General features: G+C 38.2%; 5 long non-coding RNA genes across 5 annotated transcripts; 4 read left to right on the top strand and 1 right to left on the bottom strand.

Annotated features, from left to right (window-relative positions):
• The first annotated feature begins 354 nt into the window (after window positions 1-354).
• On the top strand, window positions 355-1,784 carry LOC131006721 (uncharacterized). The gene is made up of 2 exons (XR_009095735.1): window positions 355-632; window positions 720-1,784. It is a non-coding gene; the product is annotated as an uncharacterized LOC131006721 (long non-coding RNA).
• An 813-nt stretch (window positions 1,785-2,597) lies between these two features.
• LOC131006722 (uncharacterized) lies at window positions 2,598-3,679 on the top strand. Its single transcript, XR_009095736.1, has 2 exons — window positions 2,598-2,857; window positions 3,446-3,679. It is a non-coding gene; the product is annotated as an uncharacterized LOC131006722 (long non-coding RNA).
• Window positions 3,680-10,238: 6,559 nt separating this feature from the next.
• LOC131006723 (uncharacterized) lies at window positions 10,239-10,961 on the top strand. The gene is made up of 2 exons (XR_009095737.1): window positions 10,239-10,334; window positions 10,422-10,961. It is a non-coding gene; the product is annotated as an uncharacterized LOC131006723 (long non-coding RNA).
• A 1,336-nt stretch (window positions 10,962-12,297) lies between these two features.
• Window positions 12,298-13,392, top strand: LOC131006724 (uncharacterized). Its single transcript, XR_009095738.1, has 2 exons — window positions 12,298-12,557; window positions 13,146-13,392. It is a non-coding gene; the product is annotated as an uncharacterized LOC131006724 (long non-coding RNA).
• Window positions 13,393-19,239: 5,847 nt separating this feature from the next.
• On the bottom strand, window positions 19,240-20,379 carry LOC131006725 (uncharacterized). The gene is made up of 2 exons (XR_009095739.1): window positions 19,766-20,379; window positions 19,240-19,646 (listed from the first exon to the last, which is right to left on the bottom strand). It is a non-coding gene; the product is annotated as an uncharacterized LOC131006725 (long non-coding RNA).
• Window positions 20,380-20,878: the final 499 nt, after the last annotated feature.

Raw genomic sequence — 20,878 nt, forward strand, 5'->3', positions numbered from 1 at the left:
TCTTATTATTATTATTTGAATCCGTTTGAGATTTAAAGGATTATTGAATAGTCAATAATTATTATTTCGAATTATAACTGACTTAGTAAAGTCATGTTATTTAATTTATATACGATAGAAATAGTATTTCTATTATTTACTTGAAGTCGTAATTAATTTTCGACTTATAAAACGAGTTATAAAATATGTAATTTATAGAGAGTTATAACGAAGCTTCGTTATATGAGAACCCGAAATTAGTATTACAAATACAGAATAAGGATTTTATTCATCACATTCATCTAGCACCTACACATTTCCACATCCATCTTACTCTTAAATAAATTGATGGTGTTGGAAACACTCATCATATGCCAACTATCCCACTAAACACTCATCATTCCACTAAACACTCATTATTCCACACACTCATCATTCCACTAAACACTCTTTACACCTTCTTTTGCCAGCCATCTTCTACACTTTAACATCTCAACATGCAATTAGCTTTTATTTAATCAAAATCAGCAACCAACATTCCTCCCATTCCTCCTAATATTCTGATCCAAGCTATACGTTCTTATGCTTGAATTATAATTCACTGATTCCAGCTTTCCAAATCAGTTTCCAAGATTTCCCAAAACAAGAAAGAGGTAATAAACGTCCATTAATTCTTCCAATTCTTTCATAGTTTTCAGATCCAAAATTTCATTGTTAAGCTTGGCTGAATAAATTCGCAGATCCAATTTTGGTGAATTCAGAAAGAAGATTTTCCTCATTTCCTACTCATATCAAGGTTACCTCCTACTTTACTTTCTCCATACATTCATTTGTTAAATTACAAAACTATGATTCAAATGAAAACAGATCGAACACACGCATCCATTACCACTTCTTTTAGACTATTATTGTTTCAATTACATCAGCTTATTACCATCAGAGAACCACCAACAGAATAATACACACGCACACATTTTACTATATTCTCTAATCTATTACATGTACAATCAGTTTTAATAAAAAGGAAATGAATGATTGAAAGAACAGATTTTTAAAACCCTAACTTGTTCTATATTTTGAATCTGGACTGAAAAATTTGGAGAGTTCCTTGTGTTTTGCTTGCGTGTGTGTTGTTCGAATCGTGAGAGGGGAAGGAGGGAGCAGCAGACGGCTGTTCGGCGCCGGCAACGGCGGCGCGGCGGCAACTGTCGTCCAGTCCCTGTTCTGCCAAAACGAGAGAGAAGGGAAAGGGGGAGAGATTAGATTATAACAAAAAAGAAGAGAAGGGAGAACAGGGGAGGGAGAGAGAGAGATAGGAGGGAGAACTTATCTTCTCCGGTGACGACGATGCGGCGGCATCGGCAGCGGCGACACGGCAGCGGGAGCACCGAGCTGTTCCTGGTCGGCCGGAAAAGAGAAAAAGAGGGGGAGCTCAGATCTGGAGCCTACCTTCCCGGCGAGGCAAGGCTCGGCCTCCACCGCGATTCCAGCAAGACGAACGACGGGAGCGGCGACGCTCGGCTCTTCCCCGTGAGTCCGGCGGTGGTTGTGGGCGGCGAAGATGGATGCGACGGTGGGGGTAGCCTCTGCTGCCCTATTCCGAGCAAGGAGCCGTGGCTCTGTTTTTCCGGCGAGATAGAGAGAGAAGAGGAGAGACCGAGAGTATGAGAGGGGGAGGGGAGATGCACGGCGAGGCGGCGCGCCGGAGGCGGCGCCGCACTCGACCGAGCAGAGAGAGAGAGTCGGGAGAGCCGAGAGGGAGAGTGAGAGTGGCTGTGTGTGTGCGTGTGTTATGTGTTTGTGTGTGTGGTGTATGTATGTATGATTAGGGTTAGGCTTGGGCTCAAAGCCCTTCTTGCTAGTTGGGCCGAAAATTTTAAATAAGGGAATGGGCCGATTTTTATTTAATAAAATGTACTTGGCCCATTTTTATTTTAAATTATGTTGGGTATTTATTTAAATTGATTGAGGCTCATTTTAATTAAGTTTTGAACTGTTAATTGATTAATAAAGCCTACGAATTTTTGGCCTTATTTCTTAAAAAAAAAAAAAAAAATGTTTGAATTTTCACTAAATTATTTTTGTGAATTTAAATCTCTTGATTTAAATTTTAATATTTAAAGTTGGGATTATTTATTCTAAACGAAGTCCATTCTTTTATCTAAATTTATTAATGGACTTTAGAGCAAATATTTTGGGATTAAGCCCCATTTATTATATGATAAAATTATTTTCAAAGCTTACGAGTATGGATTTTTTTTTAAATGGTTAAAATGTTTTATTTCATCTCAATGGATTTTAAAATGTTTTATTATTTATAAATGAATAATGGAATTTCTTATTTATTTACATGATAAAAAAAAATGTGGTATTGTGTTATAGAATGATTAAGTATATGATTTACTTTATCAAATGAGCTTGAGATTTAATTGAGATATTAAATTACTAAGCATGTGTTTATAAATGATTTATTTATTTAAGTGATGAAAATGTGCGAAGTATGAGAAAGCATGATTTATAATGATTAAATTTTCAGGGTGATAAAATATGGCTTGTTCTTAATTGATGGAGTACTTGACTAAATGACGGGTGTAGAAGGAGGTTATGGATTATGTACATGTTGATGTTCGAATAAATGGGATCGAACCTATATGATAGTTACATGATAATTGGTTACATTTTATTGATTGAATGAAACGAGATTAATATGGATGCTAGAACCCTAAAACATTAAAAGATACCTTAGGCACGTAGAATTAGACTTTGTCTTATGACAATTTCTTCACGAACTTATCGACTCTTCATCAATGAAGGTCCGGGCGACAGAAAGTGAAGCAGAAGAAGAAACGACTCCACGCCAGCTTTAAGAACAATTGAGGTGGGCATTATTTTATTATTACGTATATAGAGATCCCCTGCGTGACGTAGGCCTCATATGCGAATATATATATGCATGATATGTTTTGACTATTTATTCAGTTCTTATAAAATGCTTATATGTTCAATGCCCTTTATGAAAATGAAAATGTTATGAAAATGAAATGTTTATGAAATGATTGACTGCCAAAATGTTTATGTTTTTATATGTATCCTATCTGTGTTGGTTCGCCAACTTTAAAGGAAATCCAATTGGGATCCTATGCTAGACAAAGGTCGCTAGCTAGGGTTAACGTGTACACTCATGGAGACCGCGAGTCGCTTACGACCGGTCTTGGCGTCCGTGGTAAGGAGGCCTCCTTCCCGGCGCGTGACAGAAATGACAGATATGGATCATATAGACTGAAAATGGGATGCATCCACCTTTATGAAAATGAACGAAATGTTTTAGTAAGCGCAGGTCATTTATGAAAACCCCTGTGTGTTACTGTTATGGCAGTTCAATTTATATATGTATGCATGTTGTATTTTCGGCTTATGTCACTGAGTATTTTTATACTCAGCCCTGCATGTATTTCTAAATGTGCAGGTTGAGCAGGCGATGGAATGGATCGGTGTTGAGCGGATTTCCCTTTTGATGTTTATGTAATGAAACCTTGAGTATGCATCTCCATATGCATAACTCACACGTTTTTCCGCTGCAAACACTCTGAATTTGTTATCGTATTGTGGAACTTATTACTCCTTCATTTTGTTTAACTTTCATTTGGGGTTTAGTCGTTATGGCTGGCTCGTTTCTTAATTACCCAAGTGGTTATATATATATATATATATACCACTAGTTTGTTGTTATTAATGTTGGTTATTTAGTAAATCCCTTTTAAATTTCCATTTCTTATTGTTCACCCAAGTCATAACCCCGGTTAACCCGTCATTGGGATAGTGGACTGTGACAGAGTGGTATCAGAGCAGTTCGTTTGCTCTGGCCCTAGAAACCATTTTCTAAAAAGTCATGTCTAGTTTGATTCACTAGACATATGTGGGATCATACGACACCGCTCAACACTCCATTGCATCGTGCTCAATCAAGGAAAAAGGTAACTGCAGTTACAATGTTTTAAAGATGTTATTATTCTAAACTGTTTCATGAAAATGTTTATGTAAAGAGCATGCTATGATGAAATGTTGAATGTTTTGCCTTTCATTGAAATGTTGAATGTTTTGCCTTTCATGGCATATCATTGCAGTTATGATGTTATGATAAGAGAAGAATGATAGAGAATTGACACATGCAAGCTTTCCCCAGAAAACATAGATTGCTATAAGTTGCATGATCACTATTCTAAAAGAACATAGACTGCTGGATTAGTAGGATATCTCTACAATCTAGATTCTTAAAGTGATGATGTAGAAGAATGAAAGAGAACTTAGAGCATTTCAGCTTCCACAATGAAACAATGGTTCTTTTGAACTACAAAGAGGAATGAAAAGACATGTACACGTTGAAGGAAAAACACGGGATGATGATACAAGACGAATTCAAGGCAAACGCTGCATCAAGGGTTTGAGCATAGTCTCTACGTTCAAATGTTCACACGCGATGGAACACCGAATCGACTTTTAGTACACGATAGATTTTAAGAACAGTATGCTTTGCCTATATATATGTATATATTTGTGTACATGTTATAGCGGGGGTTTGGGTTCAATAGGACATAGAACTTTAAATTAAGCTTTTGGTTGTCAGTACGAGCTTAAGTTTTATTATTATGAATAGTTGTCCACGGCTTTTTAAGTTTGGGATGATGTTTTCCGTGTGATTGGGAGGTGATGATGTTGGACCTAGCCAGTCCACATGATCCAAATATCAGTAGACGTATTTTGGGTTGAAAACCCATGTGTTTCAACTTTCGGTTGAAAAGCCAGATGAGTTTTTACTCTAGATCATTTTGTTCGACCTATTAGTTACTCCTTTCTACCATCTGGTTATTCGTTTGAGTTTCTCAACAAATTTTTCTGCACCACTTTGTTTTGATATCGTTCAAGAATTGAGCCTTACAATTGTTGAGTTGTCCTAGTACCCTCTTGTGATCAATAAGGATTTAGATGTTTTGTTATGATGCTTTCATGATTAAATCAAGAGGAATATGTTATGAATTGAGGTAAGGAATATACTGAGGATCTTTTATTTTTGAAGCACAGAATGCCTCCCAGAAGAGCCCCAAGAAACAATGTGGGAACCGCAAACGAACCTCCACGAAGGGTTGAGGAACTTTTTCTTAAACAGAGCCCGCCAACATTCAACGGGACCGGCAACCCGACTGATGCCGAAATCTGGATTAGAGCAATGGAAAGGATTTTCGACTTTCTCTACTGTTCTGACCAAGAGAGACTCTCTTGTGTTGCATTCCAACTAACTGGGTCGGCAGATTTTTGGTGGGAAACCAAGAAGAGGGCAATGACCCTCGAACAATTGGAAAACCTGACTTGGGAAGACTTCAAGACGGAGATCCACGATAAATACATTCCCAAGAGCTACAGAAAGAAGAAAGAGACGGAGTTTTTCAATCTGAAACAAAACAAGATGTCCGTGACGGAATACGATCGCGCTTTCTGCGACATGTCTCGCTATGCCCCTCATCTGATCGACACTGATGAAAAGATGGCCGAGAAGTTTCGTTCAGGCCTTAGGCATGAGATCAAGATGGCGCTTGCTGGTCATGGTAATCTCACCCACTCTGAGGCACTTAGCAGAGCCCTGGATGTTGAAGCAGCCATGCCTGAAGACCGCCCAACCCAGACTCAAGCTTCGGGAAACAACGATCGTGGAAAGAGAAAATGGGATGGCAACAACAACAATAATAGGGGTTACTACAACAACCAAGATAACAAGAGGCCATGGCAAGGAAACATGATGCCACAAGGGCAATGGCAAGGACGACCAGTCAATCCAGGATCAGCTGGAAACAATCAGGGCCAGCTCAGGGCACCTTTGTGTCCCAAATGCTCCAAGTCACATCACGGCATATGCTTGGCTGGCAGCAATACCTGCTTTAAGTGTGGCCAGAAGGGCCATTTTGCCAGAGACTGCCAAGGAAAACCACAAGGAGGAATGAAAGGGCCGAATCAGCCGGGCCAAGTACAACCACTCAGGGCTATCCAAGGCCAACAGTTACTCTACCCACCACCACAGCAGCAGTATCGATCTGCGGCACGTCCACCGCAAATTCCACAGGCAAGAGCCTATGCCTTGCACAAGAATAAACAAGGAAACAACCAAGGGAATTTGGCAGGTATGGGCACATTACTTGACACACCTGTTATACTTCTGTTCGACACGGGTGCCTCGCATTCTTTTATTGCAAGTGTATGTGTAAAAACTTTAAAGCTCCAACCTGAAAAGACTAATCAGGACTTGAGAATTTCTTCACCAATAGGAGGAATAGCAGTAGTAACACATGCTTGCTCGAACCTAGAACTGACCATAGGATCGTTTAAGGTTATAGCAAACAACTTGCATGTTATATCGATGGAGGACGTTGATATAATCCTGGGAATGGACTGGCTAGCGGAGAACTATGCCACGATATTGTGCCAAGAGCGGAAAATCGGTTTCAACTTTCCAGGAAGGGACGCTTTGAGTTTCCACGGAATATGCAGGAGGAACAGAGTGCCGACTATTTCAGCTTTACAGGCAAGGAAGATGATGAACAAGAAAGACTGCCAAGCCTTCCTCGTATACCTGAACGGGGGAATTGAGACCGAAAAGACAATGGAAGATGTAGAGATCGTGCAGAATTTTCAAGATGTTTTTCCAGAAAATTTGCCAGGATTACCACCTGACAGACAAGTAGAATTCACCATCGATCTAGAGCCAGGAGCGGCGCCGGTATCAAAAGCACCGTACAGAATGGGCCCGAAGGAATTGGAAGAGTTGAAAATCCAGTTACAAGAGTTGCTGGACCTAGGCTTCATCAGGCCTAGTGTGTCCCCATGGGGAGCGCCGGTGCTGTTTGTCAAGAAGAAAGATGGAACCTTGAGATTGTGCATCGATTATCGAGAGCTGAACAAGCTAACGCTTAAGAACAAGTATCCATTGCCCAGAATTGATGATTTATTCGACCAACTCAAGGGCGCGGGTGTTTTCTCCAAAATCGATTTGAAGTCTGGGTATCATCAGTTAAAGGTTAGACATGAAGATATACCCAAAACGGCTTTCCGAACAAGATATGGTCACTACGAGTTCGTAGTTGTACCGTTCGGACTAACAAATGCACCAGCTGTGTTCATGGACCTCATGAACAGAGTATTTCATCCTTATTTGGATAAATTCGTCTTGGTGTTTATTGATGATATCCTCATTTACTCCAAGAATGAAGAAGAACACAGGGAATATCTGAGAACTGTTTTGCAAACTCTTAGGGATGAACGCCTTTTTGCCAAATTCAACAAATGTGAGTTTTGGCTCAAAGAAGTTACATTTCTGGGACATATTGTATCTTCAGAAGGTATTAAGGTGGACCCCGCCAAAGTGGAAGCAGTACAAGGATGGAAGTCGCCAACTACCCCAAACGAGATCAGAAGTTTCTTGGGATTGGCTGGCTACTATCGAAGATTCATTGAGGGATTTTCCAAGATAGCAAGGCCGATGACGCAATTGCTCCGAAAGGGAATTAAATACACATGGACTAATGAGTGTGAAGAAAGTTTTCAACTGCTCAAGGAAAAGCTAACTACAGCGCCAGTGCTAACAATTCCGGAACCAGACAAGGAGTATGTGGTCTACACGGATGCATCAAAGAACGGACTAGGATGCGTTTTGATGCAGGAAGGCAAAGTGATTGCATATGCATCGCGGCAACTTAGGCCACACGAATTGAATTATCCGACCCATGATCTTGAACTAGCGGCGGTAGTGCACGCACTAAAAATTTGGAGACATCATCTATATGGTGTCAGGTGTGAGATTTACACTGATCACAAAAGTCTAAAGTACTTCTTCGAGCAAAAAGATCTCAACATGAGACAGCGAAGGTGGCTCGAATTAGTAAAAGATTATGATTGTGGTATAAATTATCACCCGGGGAAGGCCAATGTAGTAGCCGACGCATTGAGCCGCAAGGTCCCATTGAAACTGGGATACATCCTTACAAAGGAAGAAGAGCTCATACGAGATTTTGATAGGATGAAATTAGAGGTGATAAACCCACCTGCTACAATAGCGGGGGTGGTCGCGATTATACCAAATTTGAGGAAATTGGTGGTAGAAGCTCAAAGGAAGGATGATAAATTGGAGAAATTACGAGCTAAGATAAGAGAAGGAAATCTCAAGAACTATCACGAAGAAGCCGACAATGCTATTTTCTTTGAGAAGAGAATATGCATCCCTCATGACGATGAACTCAAGAACAAGATCATGAGCGAAGCCCATGACACTCCTTATGTCGCCCACCCGGGAAGCACTAAGATGTATCAAGATCTAAAAGAGAATTTCTGGTGGGAAGGAATGAAACGAGACGTGGCTTTATTCGTCGAAAAGTGTCTAGTTTGCCAGCAAGTAAAGGCTTTACACCAACGACCTTACGGCGAGCTACAACCTTTGGAGATTCCAGAATGGAAATGGGACGATATTGCAATGGACTTTGTTACAGGATTGCCAAAAACAAGACGAGGTAACACGGTAATATGGGTCATTGTAGACAGACTCACAAAGAGTGCACACTTTCTGCCTATCCCTATCACGTATAGATCAGATAAGTTAGCCCAACTCTACATCAAGGAGATCGTGCGTTTACATGGGGTGCCGAAGACAATCACGTCCGACAGAGATTCTAAGTTTACCTCCAGATTCTGGATAAGCTTGCAGAAGGAATTGGGAACAAGGTTGAATTTCAGCACAGCTTTCCACCCGCAGACCGACGGTCAGTCCGAAAGGACAATTCAAACGCTAGAAGATATGTTAAGGACTGTTGTGCTAGATAGAGGAGAAGATTGGGAGCGTGTGTTGCCACTAATCGAATTTGCTTACAACAACAGCTATCAAGCAACTATCGCCATGGCACCTTATGAGGCGTTATACGGGAAGAAATGTAGATCGCCGCTTTACTGGGATGAAGTCGGCGAAAGAAGAATCTTGGGGCCAGATACAGTAGGCGAGATGATTGAGATCGTCCGTCAGATTCGACAGCGTATTAAAGAGGCCCAAGATAGACAGAAGTCTTATGCCGACAAACGTCGAACCGACTTGCAGTTTGAGTGTGGGGATAAAGTCTTTTTGAAGATTTCTCCTTCTAAAGGGATTACAAGATTTGGCGTAAAGGGTAAGCTTAGACCCCGTTTTATAGGACCCTATGAGATCCTAGAAAGGGTGGGCCCGGTAGCTTACAGGCTGGCGTTGCCGCCAAGCCTTGGGAATGTGCATAATGTGTTTCATGTGTCGCAGTTGAGAAAATATGTTTATGATCCAAAACACGTGATCCAAAGAGACGACGTTATCCTTAGCCCAGATATGAGCTATGAAGAGAGACCCGAATCTATTTTAGATCGGAAGATTCAAGTACTAAGGAATAAATCGATACCCTTAGTAAAAGTCCTTTGGAAGCACCATGATCAAGAAGAGGCGACATGGGAACTCGAGTCTAGCATGAAGGAGAAATACCCAGAATTATTTCCTGAGGTACAAATTTCGGGACGAAATTTATTTTAAGGGGGATAGTATGTCATATCCCAGTTTTTAATCACTGATTAAAGACTTAATAATTAGGGTTCAGCATCCATTAATAATAAAACTGATTTGATTAATCTGATGTGATTTAATTGTTATATATGTGTTTTGATGTGTTAAATTCTTATTATTATTATTTGAATCCGTTTGAGATTTAAAGGATTATTGAATAGTCAATAATTATTATTTCGAATTATAACTGACTTAGTAAAGTCATGTTATTTAATTTATATACGATAGAAATAGTATTTCTATTATTTACTTGAAGTCGTAATTAATTTTCGACTTATAAAACGAGTTATAAAATATGTAATTTATAGAGAGTTATAACGAAGCTTCGTTATATGAGAACCCGAAATTAGTATTACAAATACAGAATAAGGATTTTATTCATCACATTCATCTAGCACCTACACATTTCCACATCCATCTTACTCTTAAATAAATTGATGGTGTTGGAAACACTCATCATATGCCAACTATCCCACTAAACACTCATCATTCCACTAAACACTCATTATTCCACACACTCATCATTCCACTAAACACTCTTTACACCTTCTTTTGCCAGCCATCTTCTACACTTTAACATCTCAACATGCAATTAGCTTTTATTTAATCAAAATCAGCAACCAACATTCCTCCCATTCCTCCTAATATTCTGATCCAAGCTATACGTTCTTATGCTTGAATTATAATTCACTGATTCCAGCTTTCCAAATCAGTTTCCAAGATTTCCCAAAACAAGAAAGAGGTAATAAACGTCCATTAATTCTTCAAATTCTTTCATAGTTTTCAGATCCAAAATTTCATTGTTAAGCTTGGCTGAATAAATTCGCAGATCCAATTTTGGTGAATTCAGAAAGAAGATTTTCCTCATTTCCTACTCATATCAAGGTTACCTCCTACTTTACTTTCTCCATACATTCATTTGTTAAATTACAAAACTATGATTCAAATGAAAACAGATCGAACACACGCATCCATTACCACTTCTTTTAGACTATTATTGTTTCAATTACATCAGCTTATTACCATCAGAGAACCACCAACAGAATAATACACACGCACACATTTTACTATATTCTCTAATCTATTACATGTACAATCAGTTTTAATAAAAAGGAAATGAATGATTGAAAGAACAGATTTTTAAAACCCTAACTTGTTCTATATTTTGAATCTGGACTGAAAAATTTGGAGAGTTCCTTGTGTTTTGCTTGCGTGTGTGTTGTTCGAATCGTGAGAGGGGAAGGAGGGAGCAGCAGACGGCTGTTCGGCGCCGGCAACGGCGGCGCGGCGGCAACTGTCGTCCAGTCCCTGTTCTGCCAAAACGAGAGAGAAGGGAAAGGGGGAGAGATTAGATTATAACAAAAAAGAAGAGAAGGGAGAACAGGGGAGGGAGAGAGAGAGATAGGAGGGAGAACTTATCTTCTCCGGTGACGACGATGCGGCGGCATCGGCAGCGGCGACACGGCAGCGGGAGCATCGAGCTGTTCCTGGTCGGCCGGAAAAGAGAAAAAGAGGGGGAGCTCAGATCTGGAGCCTACCTTCCCGGCGAGGCAAGGCTCGGCCTCCACCGCGATTCCAGCAAGACGAACGACGGGAGCGGCGACGCTCGGCTCTTCCCCGTGAGTCCGGCGGTGGTTGTGGGCGGCGAAGATGGATGCGACGGTGGGGGTAGCCTCTGCTGCCCTATTCCGAGCAAGGAGCCGTGGCTCTGTTTTTCCGGCGAGATAGAGAGAGAAGAGGAGAGACCGAGAGTATGAGAGGGGGAGGGGAGATGCACGGCGAGGCGGCGCGCCGGAGGCGGCGCCGCACTCGACCGAGCAGAGAGAGAGAGTCGGGAGAGCCGAGAGGGAGAGTGAGAGTGGCTGTGTGTGTGCGTGTGTTATGTGTTTGTGTGTGTGGTGTATGTATGTATGATTAGGGTTAGGCTTGGGCTCAAAGCCCTTCTTGCTAGCTGGGCCGAAAATTTTAAATAAGGGAATGGGCCGATTTTTATTTAATAAAATGTACTTGGCCCATTTTTATTTTAAATTATGTTGGGTATTTATTTAAATTGATTGAGGCTCATTTTAATTAAGTTTTGAACTGTTAATTGATTAATAAAGCCTACGAATTTTTGGCCTTATTTCTTAAAAAAAAAAAAAAATGTTTGAATTTTCACTAAATTATTTTTGTGAATTTAAATCTCTTGATTTAAATTTTAATATTTAAAGTTGGGATTATTTATTCTAAACGAAGTCCATTCTTTTATCTAAATTTATTAATGGACTTTAGAGCAAATATTTTGGGATTAAGCCCCATTTATTATATGATAAAATTATTTTCAAAGCTTACGAGTATGGATTTTTTTTTAAATGGTTAAAATGTTTTATTTCATCTCAATGGATTTTAAAATGTTTTATTATTTATAAATGAATAATGGAATTTCTTATTTATTTACATGATAAAAAAAAATGTGGAATTGTGTTATAGAATGATTAAGTATATGATTTACTTTATCAAATGAGCTTGAGATTTAATTGAGATATTAAATTACTAAGCATGTGTTTATAAATGATTTATTTATTTAAGTGATGAAAATGTGCGAAGTATGAGAAAGCATGATTTATAATGATTAAATTTTCAGGGTGATAAAATATGGCTTGTTCTTAATTGATGGAGTACTTGACTAAATGACGGGTGTAGAAGGAGGTTATGGATTATGTACATGTTGATGTTCGAATAAATGGGATCGAACCTATATGATAGTTACATGATAATTGGTTACATTTTATTGATTGAATGAAACGAGATTAATATGGATGCTAGAACCCTAAAACATTAAAAGATACCTTAGGCACGTAGAATTAGACTTTGTCTTATGACAATTTCTTCACGAACTTATCGACTCTTCATCAATGAAGGTCCGGGCGACAGAAAGTGAAGCAGAAGAAGAAACGACTCCACGCCAGCTTTAAGAACAATTGAGGTGGGCATTATTTTATTATTACGTATATAGAGATCCCCTGCGTGACGTAGGCCTCATATGCGAATATATATATGCATGATATGTTTTGACTATTTATTCAGTTCTTATAAAATGCTTATATGTTCAATGCCCTTTATGAAAATGAAAATGTTATGAAAATGAAATGTTTATGAAATGATTGACTGCCAAAATGTTTATGTTTTTATATGTATCCTATCTGTGTTGGTTCGCCAACTTTAAAGGAAATCCAATTGGGATCCTATGCTAGACAAAGGTCGCTAGCTAGGGTTAACGTGTACACTCATGGAGACCGCGAGTCGCTTACGACCGGTCTTGGCGTCCGTGGTAAGGAGGCCTCCTTCCCGGCGCGTGACAGAAATGACAGATATGGATCATATAGACTGAAAATGGGATGCATCCACCTTTATGAAAATGAACGAAATGTTTTAGTAAGCGCAGGTCATTTATGAAAACCCCTGTGTGTTACTGTTATGGCAGTTCAATTTATATATGTATGCATGTTGTATTTTCGGCTTATGTCACTGAGTATTTTTATACTCAGCCCTGCATGTATTTCTAAATGTGCAGGTTGAGCAGGCGATGGAATGGATCGGTGTTGAGCGGATTTCCCTTTTGATGTTTATGTAATGAAACCTTGAGTATGCATCTCCATATGCATAACTCACACGTTTTTCCGCTGCAAACACTCTGAATTTGTTATCGTATTGTGGAACTTATTACTCCTTCATTTTGTTTAACTTTCATTTGGGGTTTAGTCGTTATGGCTGGCTCGTTTCTTAATTACCCAAGTGGTTATATATATATATATATACCACTAGTTTGTTGTTATTAATGTTGGTTATTTAGTAAATCCCTTTTAAATTTCCATTTCTTATTGTTCACCCAAGTCATAACCCCGGTTAACCCGTCATTGGGATAGTGGACTGTGACAGGAAGAGCTGCTGATGAAATTTATCTCCAAGTCGAATGAGAGGATGGAGAAGCTTGAGTCTACCACTGCTGCTTTAGGGACCCGGATGAAGGTGTTTGAGACTCAGATGACTCAAGTGACCATTGCTATTAGCAATCTATATCAGTCGGGCCAATTCTCAAGCAATACTGTGGTGAGTCCAAAAGAGCAGTGTATGACCATTGAGCTCGAAAGTGATACATCATATGAAGAGCCTCAAGCGATGGAAGAAGAGCAAGAAGTTCTGAAAGTTGAGATGAGCTTGAAGGATGAAAATTTTAAAAGTGTTGAAGAGCGCAATGTCCTAAATGTAGTCGACACTTGCATCGACCAAGGGAAATCATTGAAGGCTTGTCTCTTTAGCTTTTATCTAACTCCATCTTTTGATTTTAATTTTGATTCATCTGATGAACACTTTTTGCAGTGTGGTAATACTTTTGATTGTTCACAGGATGGCCATAGTTTTCAAGAAATTTTGAAGGTTGGAAAACCACCTTATCATTGGTTCGCAACAGATGATGTACTCAAATTTGATGAAAAGTGGCCACCGCCTACACCTGCTGGATCGTCGAGCTAACGACATTAAAAATAGCGCTTATTGGGAGGCAACCCAATCTTGGTTAGTTCGTTTCTTTTTGTTTGTTAGTTTTTTTTTTTTTTTTTTGTGCCCCACAAATCCTTTTCAAACTTATTCTCCTTGGCGGTGAATAAGTTTGGGGGGATGTGTCTTTGTGGGTGCATTGTTTCTTTTTAGTTATTTTTGTTTGTTTTGTTGTTGAGTTCGTTAGTCTTGCTTTGGTGGTTTCTCTGTGATGATACCTTGGTGGAGATATGAGTTGTGTAGGGATTTGGATGGATAACTGGCTTATGATGATTTCTGTTTAAAACTTGTGAAAGTGCATGTGTTTATGTCGATATTGTTGTGATTGAGCATGATTGATGAATGATAAGCATGGTCTCTTGTTGTTGCAATCAATGAAATAAGCTGTGAGGATTTGAACCTTGACTGTCATTATTTTTATAGTCTTATTTCTGTTTCTTGAGTGATTGTTCGAGCTTGCATGTGTCTCACTAGAACTTGTCTTGGTTTCTCCCTCGAGGCCACATAGTGTGCTTAATAACTTTGAGATGATAGAAGGCCGTCTTTGCTAGCCTATATATCCCATATTTGTCCTATTACTATATATGATCCTAGTTCACCCCTTTGAGCCTTTTATTTTCCATTTTATTTGGTTTAGCCGTGGATGGGAGCTTGAAGATTGCTGTTATGGGGTAGTTGGTTTGTGGAGATGTGTGTTTATGGATTATGTACTTTGATCTTGATTGAAAAAATCCTAGTACCCTACAAGTCGTTAAAAAAAAGAAAAAAAAAGGAAAAGAAAGAAAAAAAAAAGAGAGAAAAGAATTGAAAAAAAAATGGGTACATAGGATGCTTTAGAAAGTCATAATATCATGAGAATTAATTATTGTGTTGTGATGGATTTTGTATTGAAAATTTGGTTTTTGTGATAGGTGGATGATTGTTGAGTTAGAATGTTATTAAGGTTGGTGATTGTGCTACATTGAGAATTATCTTTTAGTCACTTAGTCAAATATATCCTACCCTACCAAAGAGCCTACGTTACAACCTTCAATAAAGACCGTTTTGATCTTGGTTATAGGAGCACACATGTAGTGGTGGAGAGGTGAGACGATCGACAAGCCTATGGTTGAGCACTTGTCTTGCTTGAACTGAGCGTATACACGTCCATGATCTTGATTGATACACTTGAGAGTTGAGAGTTCTTAAATTCTATATCTTTTTGGCGAGGACTGCAAGTCATTGAGACCATAATTTGAAGTTTGTCATGAGTGTGATATCTTGATGATGGGAGATACAAATGCATGTTGGTATTTTTATTGAAAAATCTGAAGCCACAATGTTATCCACATTTCTCTGCACTCTTGTTGATCCATTCTTGGTTCATCTTTGTTTTGTCCGAGGACGGACAATAGTTCAAGTTTGGGGGGTTGATAAACATGCATTTTTACCTCTTGGTGTGTCATTTTTGATGCTTAGTTGTGAGGATTTTGTGTGTTTGATGGTCTATTTGAGCTTATATTCGTTTATGGTCAAGAACTTGTTACTTGCTTGTGTTTGAACGAATTTTCAGAAATAATGAAGCAGAATTTGGAAGAATTGGCTGAAATACAAGTTGTAGTTCGTCTCAAGAGGAGTTCGTGCGCAAACGGATCATAAATCGGAGTTCGGACGAGAGAGAACAAGCCAAAACAAAATCGCTGCGCAAAGCTGTCAGGAGTTCTGTTTCGTCACGCGGGCCAGCCATGCAGCCGCGCGACGTGGCCGCGCGAGTCGCCGCATTTCCGCCCAAAATTCATTTTTTTAGCGATTTTGGGTATTTTTGAGAGCTACAAGACCTAAGGCATATAAATACTCCCCAAGAACTTATTCTCTGAACCTTTTATCAGCTTATATCATATTTTACTTTTCCTGAGAGGTGAAAGAGACGGAGAACAGAGCAAGAGCAAGACTGAAGATTCTCGATTTTACTATGGTTTTTCTTGTTGGATGTTTATTTGTATTTTTGAGATTTTGATTTCTAGTCATATGTCTATGTGTGGCTAGAATCCTTTTTCCCAGGGTTTAGGGAGTAGACATGATTTGAATTTCTGACTGTTTGATTCAATTAATTGAGATTGTTTTTCCTTTTTATGTTCTTGTTACAATTGTTTGCTTTATTGATTGGCCACCAATTCAGCATAATCATAGGTTTTAATTTGAGATCGGGAGATGATAATTATTACCTGAACTAAGAACATAAAACACATATATTTAATTCTAAAGGGAATTGATATTTGTGAGGGCGTTAATCCTATGAGCTTTTAGGAGTTACATGTTAGAAGTGCGATCCGGGGACGGTAGCCTTGCATGTAATCAACGGTTTGTATGCCACGGGAGTGGGTATGAACTAGCTTTGAGATTGCCTTAGGAATCATCTTATTAATTGAATTGAACATGTTAGTTAGGAGAATCTGTTGAAACCTTTGCCTTGGGAAATCTTCTCTTATCTGTTACTCCGTATTTTCACAGCTTGATTTATTTTCTTTCCTGTTGTTTATTTATTTTGTTCTTTTCAACAAAAACTCTCAATTTTCATTTGTCCAGATAGAGTAGAATAATTTAGGATAGGCATTGATAATAATTAGTCTCTGTGGAATACGACCTTGCTTGCTACTGTACACAATTGCACCCGTACACTTGCGGCGTGTTAATAAAATAGCGAACAGATTCCTCTGTCCAAGCCCATTCCTCTGCTCTGCATATATTACTCCTCATCAGCTACTCTCCCCTCTGGTCTCGCTAGTTGCTCTGAAACGGAGTAACTAGTCAGAGTGTTCACCCGTGTTGCTGATGTCACCCGCATTAAATGCCCGCTCTTTTGCAGCGTACTTTACCGCATCCCGAGGTTACATTTTCAGCCTTTTCGCCTTTTCGTATTTCCATAGAAATTCTGGGCCGTCCATCTTCTCCTTGGTGCCACGTAATTTGGGCCTAAATAAAATTATTTAAGCTTACATAATTTGGGCCTTATTTAAATTTTGAGATAAGATTATATATGTATAGGGTTGGGAATCGGGTCGGGATCGGGTACCCGACCCCGAATAAGGTCCGAAAACGATACCCGACCCCGAACCCGATTTGTAAATCGGGTACCCTAATACCCGACTCGGGTATTCGGGTACCCTAAATTACCCGATCAAATTGCCAATTTCCAAAGTCAAACTATAAATTCGGGTAAATCGGGTATTAGGGTACCCGAATTGGCTTAATAGGGTATTCGGGTACCCTAATACCCGATTTAAAAAAAGAAAAAACGAAAAGTATAGAAAAATTCAGTTTTTCTAACAAATTCGATGCACAAAACCAAGCACACCCTCTATATATTTTAGACTTTAGTTTTAATTTTAATTGTTAAGTTTCATATTTAATTTAATTAAATAATTTAAAATTTATTAATTAAAATATCGGGTATTTCGGGTATACCCGATACCCGATTATTTCACACCCTAAATACCCGATCCCGAATTAATCGGGTATAGGGTACTCGATACCCGATTTTTTCGGGTCGGGTAATCAGGTACCTGATGCCCGATCCCGAACTTAATATGTATGTATTTCATAGGCCCATTTTTATCACGACAATTATAAGCTTAAATCAGCCCATATAGTATAAATTTGAATTCTTAGCTAAAGAGGGGGGTTAACGGGTAGTTTTCTGTTTAAGCCACCTATCTATCTATCTATATATATATATATATATATATATATATATATATATATATATATATATATATAAGCAAAATAAACTCTATCCTACATGGCGTCGTATAATCACTTCATTTTAATTTTTCTCAATTCTCATTTAATCTTATTTTTTCTAAATTTTTAATCAATTATCGTACCTAAAAATCATTAAATATCTAAAAAAACCATTTGGAACTCATTGATTGTTATTTTGACCTTATCATTAATATATTTTAGATTTTAGATTTTAGATTTTAGATTTGGAACTGATTGATTGTTATTTCGACCTTATCATTAATATATTTTAGATTTAGATGGAAATGTTTAATTTATGCAGTGATACTAACTTTTCAAAAATTAATATATAATGATAAACTTCTAATTTGGCTACATACCTAAATTGAATTACCATGAAATAGTTTATGTTACGCCTCAATTTTGTAGTCTTCTTCATCAATTGTGTGAGCCTACATTAAGTGGATAATGAAATTTTTCACGATCTTATACGTGAGTTCAATACATTATTTTAGAAAAATATGATTCTACTAATAAGATTGTTATAATTATGAAATTTTCACGATCATATACGTCGGTTCAATACATTATTCTAGAAAAATATAATTCTACCTTATCTTAAGATTGTTATAATTATAGTTATATAAATAATATAAATAAGCACAGATAAATAATTAAATATTTAAAAACCATAAAATTTAGAGTGGATTTTTAAAATGGCTACTTTCATATTGTAAAGATAAAAAATGTCCACTAAAATAAAAAACTTAAAAAATGTCCATTGTTACCAAAATACCATTCACATTAAAAATTAAGAAAATGTCCACTTTACATCACCCCTTTAAAAAATCCCGCAATTCACAACCAAAATTTTTTGGTTGTGAATTCACACTGGTTGTGAATTGAGAATTCACAACCAGTCGAATTTACAACCAGAATTTTTTGTTTGTGAATTCACAACTAGTCGAATTCACAGCCAAAATTTAATTCACAATCAGTCGAATTCACAACCAAAATTTAATTCACAACTAGAATTTTTTTGGTTGTGAATTCACAACAAACGAATTCACAACCAGATTTATGTTGGTTGCCTGAATTTAATTCACAACTAGAATTTATTTTGGTTGTGAATTCAAGTAGTTGTGAATTTGAGTTTTTAAAGTTTGAATTCACAACTAAAACTAGAATTTATTTTGATTGTGAATTCGAATTTTAGTTGTGAATTAATAGATCTGATTGTGAATTCAAGAATATTAAGTTGTGAATTCATAAATGTGATCGTGAATTCAAAAACATTAAGCTGCTGTGAATTCATAAATTTGGTTGTGAATTTAAGAACATTAAAAAAATAATTATACAGCTCAATCAAATTGTTGTACAACAACTCAATCTACCATCAAAATACATCAATTCCTCTAAATCAACAATCAAAATACAACAAAAATATTATTCGAATCAATTCAATCTACAATTAAAATACAACAATTCCTTCGAATCAACAATCTCAACATTCAATCTCCGAACAATCTCAACAGATCTTAGAACGAAAATCATTCACACAATCTCCACACAATCTCCATAAATCTCCATAAATAAAAGCTCAATCATCAACTCATGATCTCCATCCTCTAAACGAAGCCATACACAGACATGACAAAATCAATAATCACAATTCAGACTTCTGCAAATTAGCATCAAAATTCCATCATAGCAGAATTTCTGCAGAATTCCAGACTTGGAATCCAATTCCTACGGACACAAATAGTAGAAACCTTCTTAAGGTTTGCTCTCTTCACCACTGTTACAGATCTTGATCTGTTGAAACATTCCTAACATTAAATCAAGAAGCCATTTTTCGCATAACCAAATGTCACCAACACAGCAACATCAACACATCACTATTATCTTCGCTACAACTATAGAGATACATCATCTTGCATAATATGTTTGCTTTCTGCATTTCTAATAATGTTATTAAAGAACTGAAAAAAAACACAAACTTGGGGCTGTGTGTGTGCGCGTGAGTCTGGGGAGGGGGAGGGCTCCGGCTGGTTTTATGAGGGCGGCATAAGGAGGGGGAGGACCGGCGGCGGCGGTGGAGGCGGCCTGTGACTCCTGCTGTCCGTCGGTCAAGAGAGAAAGAGATGGGTGGTGCTACTGTCGTTCGGAGAGGAGTCAGCAGAGCTGCTGCTGCTGTTGACGGCAGCGGTCCGGTTGGTTGTGGCTGCCGTTCAAAGAATCAGAGGAGGAGGGAGGCGGCGATGGCGGCGGTCCGGCTGACTGCTGCTGTCGGCTGGAGCAGAGGGGGGGCGAGATTGGTAAGAGAGGCCATTTTTTCCGGCGATGGACTGCTCGGCCTCAAGCGACCCAGAATCGCGGTGGTGGCAGCCTTGTAACCGCTGCTCGCCGAGAATCAGAGGGCGGCGACGGGGCGGCAGAGAGCTGAGAGAGAAGAGAGTGAAGAGAGAATGAAAGAGAGAGAGAGAGAGAGAGAGAGAGAGAGAGAGAGAATTCGCAGATTTAGAGAGAGAGAGAGAATTCGCAGATTTAGAGAGAGAGAGAGAGAGAGAGAGGGAGAAGAAGGCAGAGAGAGAGTATCCGACGATTGAGAGAAATTTTTATTTTTAGGGGAGGGGTATTTGTGATGCCCCGCTCTTTTAAATACATATTAGATTAAATATGTGCATTAGTTATAAAATTCTTTTAATTATTTATGGTGATTATTTTGTTCAGATAATATTATTTCAGCAAAAGTCTGTATAAGAGATACAGAGCTGCGATTTAATATTCAGTCATGAATGAAACCAATAATTAAATTTATTGGTTTAACTATACGTTTGAGACTTTGTTTTACCAGTTTATTGATTTAATCAATATTATTAGAAAATTTAGATTTATAACCGATTTTATAAATCGTGTTATTTAAATCAAATTGCTAAAATTATAACTTGAGATCATATGCATAATAATTTTATTATTTCGCATTATATGAGTTAAGGTATTAAGTCACGAATTAATTCCGACTTTCAC

The sequence above is a fragment of the Salvia miltiorrhiza genome, chromosome 1 (assembly GCF_028751815.1).
Source record: "Salvia miltiorrhiza cultivar Shanhuang (shh) chromosome 1, IMPLAD_Smil_shh, whole genome shotgun sequence".
NCBI lineage: Eukaryota > Viridiplantae > Streptophyta > Magnoliopsida > Lamiales > Lamiaceae > Salvia > Salvia miltiorrhiza.